Raw genomic sequence first — 4,078 nt, forward strand, 5'->3', positions numbered from 1 at the left:
CGAACATATTGACCCTACTCTCGCATTTACAGCATCGTGAGAACACAGTTACTCTCAGAGAGCAGAGTGTACTTGTCAGTGGGAAGTGTTCCCTTTATCAGAAAGTGAGACAATGGCCGTATCATTGTAATAAGGGGACAGAGAAAACTGTTTACTTCTGCCAAGTTTCCTAATTTATTACTTAATGTACCTACTCCGATTTTCATTCATTCTCTTTATGTAGGCAGAGTTTAGAGTTTTTTCTCTGCAGATAATGCCTTATTGTGCCCACGGCTTTGGAAAACTTTCACCTTTTCAGTTGTTCATGTGGATTGCTTGCCGGCCTTTTGGCTGAGATTAAGTGTAATATCTGTTCAGATCAATTTAATACCTGAAGACAATATATTAAATGCATTTTTGGAGCAGGGAGATGGAATAGGAGCTTCCTCCATCCACTGCACGCATTGACCTGGTATTGCAGTAGCAGGAATGATGCACCCTCTCGGGGGCATTACCCGGGTGTCTAAAGTCAGCTTGAGCTGAGGTGGGGGTGGTGGGTGTTCAGCCGAGACTGCTGGATGCTTCTGCCTTCGAGTGTCTGGGTGGGTGGCATGTGCCTGGCTTCCCGGAGGTGAGGCTTGTCCCCATCAGTGACAGGGAGCTTGGGGTGTGCTGAGGTGGTTGCCGGGGGCCCTCAGAGTATCTGCGGGCTGTGGGCCTTCGCTACGCATGTGCAACTAGAGTCAGCAGAAGACGGTCCAGACGGCAACGCGGAAATGTGTGGAAGGCATTCTCGGTCTTCTTAAACACTATGAACATGATGCGAGTGTAATTATGCCAATGGTGAAAAAAAATTGTTCATGTGGATTGTGAAAGTGAAATCTGGTGATAGACCTTGCCAAAATGAGTATTCGGTTATTTCCTCCACCGCCCTCATCCTGACCTGATCCTGAAGGGGAATAAGACCAGCTCCCCGTGTTCAGGAGGCATGTTCTCCAAATTAACATATATTTTTTTAAAGATTTTATTTATTTATTTGACAGAGAGATACAGAGCGAGAGAAGGAACACAAGCAGGGGGAGAGGGAGAGGGAGAAGCAGGCTTCCCACGGAGCAGGGAGCCCAGTGCGGGGCTCGATCCCAGGACCCCGGGATCATGACCTGAGCCGAAGGCAGACACTTAACGACTGAGCCACCCAGGCGCCCCCAGATTAACATATTTTCTGAAAACAGGTTTCCTTGGATAAGCTAATTATTCTGATCTTCGTAGTGACCAATGGCTAAAATACATTGGCAAAGGAAGGAAAAGTCATATGGATATAAATGTGGAGATAACTACATGTCAGATTTTATGTAGTATTTGTTAATTTTAAGAAAATGAAACACTCATTTCATCTGTATTCATGCCTTATCTTTTAGAATATCCACTAGCTTAAGGTACCTTACAGTATTTTATTTTCAATTGACCTTGTCTTTCAGGAAACTTCTTCAATGAAGAAAGGAAAGAACAGGAACGGGAGAGGAAAAACCCTCCTAACATAAATGTCATAAATCCCAGAGCTGGTACCACATGTCAGGTTGGAGCTTATGTTTCACTTTGAATCTTTCCTCTGCCCATTGTTTGGGCAGAATGTGACTTTGGGCCACCACCACTTAATTGGCAGTGCCATTAGAAACAGTGACCAAAGAAGGCAGGGTGGGGGGCATGACACAGAAGGAAAAATGCCAAGTCAGGGCGTGGAATAGAGTGTCATTTAGCACACGTGTGTAAGATGAATGAAAGGACAAACAGTGCCGAGCTTCTAAGTCTGGAGTGAGGACAGTGCTCTGCAGAGGTTGACCGGGGGGGGGGGGGCCGGCAGGTGCTGAGGCACGGCCAAGTGAGCTGAAAGCAGAACAAGATGAGAAGTGCTCCTATTAAAATTTAGGGCAAAAAGAGGCCGAATCCTTCTCTGCCTTTACACAGATGACCAGTGTATGATATGTCACAAGCATGTAAAAGTCCTTCCCCACACTTCCTATTCATTCGTATCCATACTTCAACCAACAGCAGGGTTCCTGTGGGCAGCAAAGAGGCCCATATTTAAAAATACATATTATTTGTATCTTTTTACCATAAATCTAATTTTTAGGATAAAATTTTGGAATATTATTTTTTGATAAAGAGAATCAGGTTTCAGCCAGATTGCATCCATTGTACAGTGACTTCCTCTCTGTTTTGTCAGTGGTCATCGAGAGATGAAGCTTGAGTTCTGTGTGAGATTTCCAGGTGTATTTTGATGCTGTTATCTGGCAGATCACGTTGAAAGGAGCAGGAGAAGAAGCAATCACCACGGGGAGAAGCGACGAAGAAAAGGTTACCCTCCCAGATACCTGGGATTTGCTGAGCGTGACAAGAAATGTATTACCATTTCCTTGAAATGAACACTGGAAAGGGACACAGAGCTTTACTTTAAAACGTGATTCTTTTTTTAAAATATGAAGTAATGAGATTATTTGCCAGATTATATGGGGTCAGTATTAAGTTACCACCATAACCAGGTCTGAAAAGAAACCTAAGGATCTGGAATGAGAAAGTGGAAAGCAAAGAAGGAGTCATGGTGTTTTGACTTTGGGTTAAAGAAAGGAAACATCCACAATTAAGGTGTGATTCAGGGAGGTGAGGCAACAGAAGGCCATCAGCTAGAGAACTTACTTCTCTGTAGAGCAGGAACTTGGCAGGAACTAATGGTGAAGTGGACATACTATCTTATCTCCCCCAGAGAAAGCCTCCGGCTCTGAGCTTAATTGTATTGGCAAGGATGAATCAGGAAGCTTACGAGTTTATAGCTTTGCTGGGCTGTTTCTGCACTTTATTGGAAGATAAACAACCCCAAAGCTCTCCACCACTCTTTAGCCTAAAGAAGGATTACTTTTCTCCAGATGGATGGGTATTGTTAAGCCAAAAATGAGAGCAGGAACACATCCACTATAGAAAGAGATAAGCCTCAGCTTACTTAGACAGCGGAAGATCCGGAGAAACTAAATCCCAGGCCAGAACATCACCCTGAGGAGCTTGGGGGGGGAAATTCTAAATTTTTTATACAATGAGGGACAATAAGTGACTCCCTCAGCCAGTGGAATTCCTGGGAAATGATCCTAAAACACAACACATACAGTTGTCTTGAACTTAGTATCTTTAACATCTACTAGTTGGTTAACCATAGGTATGGCACATTAAGTAGTTTCGAAAGGGATGTGTCCAAACTAAAGATAACGTTTCTGAAGAAATATGGCCTGGTACAGCAGAATGAGCATGGCTTTGGGGGCCAAAAATGTGGGTTTGAATCTGAAATCTTTATCTTGCTTCCTTTGTTATCTTCCACAAGTTACTTACCCTCTCTGATCTCTAGTTTTTTTCACCTGGGGGTAATGACAACCTGTGTTCTGTTTTGTGGTGAGCATTAAATGAGATACTGCTACGACTGTCCCAGGCTCAGAAGAGATATCTGATAAATGGTAGCTTCTGACACCATTTGGAGGAGCTTGACTATAATCCCAAGCCCCAAATTCTCAGGTGTTTCTGAAAGATTTCTTTTTTCTCTTCTTAGGTATGGACTTGGGAGGTAGGGACAAGAAAAAGTAATGGGCACTGTGTCCCTTGCTTTAGAGAATTATCTTAAGATAAAAATAAAGCATCAAAGTCTGGATTTAAAAATAAAGTTCAGGAATGTGTTTTCGGACATCCTTGACATTAGCTTGTTTGGCTTCGGTGTATGCATCTCTAAAATGGGACCATTATTACAGTTATGAATTGTTTACAATGGAGAACAACGTCTTCTCAATGTCACAAAGATCCTTGTATTCCAAACTCTTCTATATTTATCTCAACTTCTCAAGAACGTGAAGCATTTCAAAATATCCCACTTAAAAGCCCAGGGTTTCTCCTGCTATAGAAATGTGGGGACAAGGTATATTCAAGTGGTAAATCAGTGACACCCAGTGGCAGCTGCTTTTATATTTCCCTTTTTTATTTTCAGTTTAACTTTGTCAGGCTCTATCCCAGCACCAGTTAAGAAGATGATGAGAATACAGAAGTCAGAGTTACTTTTGAAGAAGAG

The 4,078-nt window shown here is 42.7% G+C and overlaps 1 pseudogene; it reads left to right on the forward strand.

The window, feature by feature from the left end:
* The first annotated feature begins 310 nt into the window (after positions 1-310).
* Positions 311-482, forward strand: LOC123324257 (annotated as a pseudogene).
* Positions 483-4,078: the final 3,596 nt, after the last annotated feature.

This window comes from Neomonachus schauinslandi, chromosome 2 (genome assembly GCF_002201575.2).
Source record: "Neomonachus schauinslandi chromosome 2, ASM220157v2, whole genome shotgun sequence".
Taxonomy (NCBI): domain Eukaryota; kingdom Metazoa; phylum Chordata; class Mammalia; order Carnivora; family Phocidae; genus Neomonachus; species Neomonachus schauinslandi.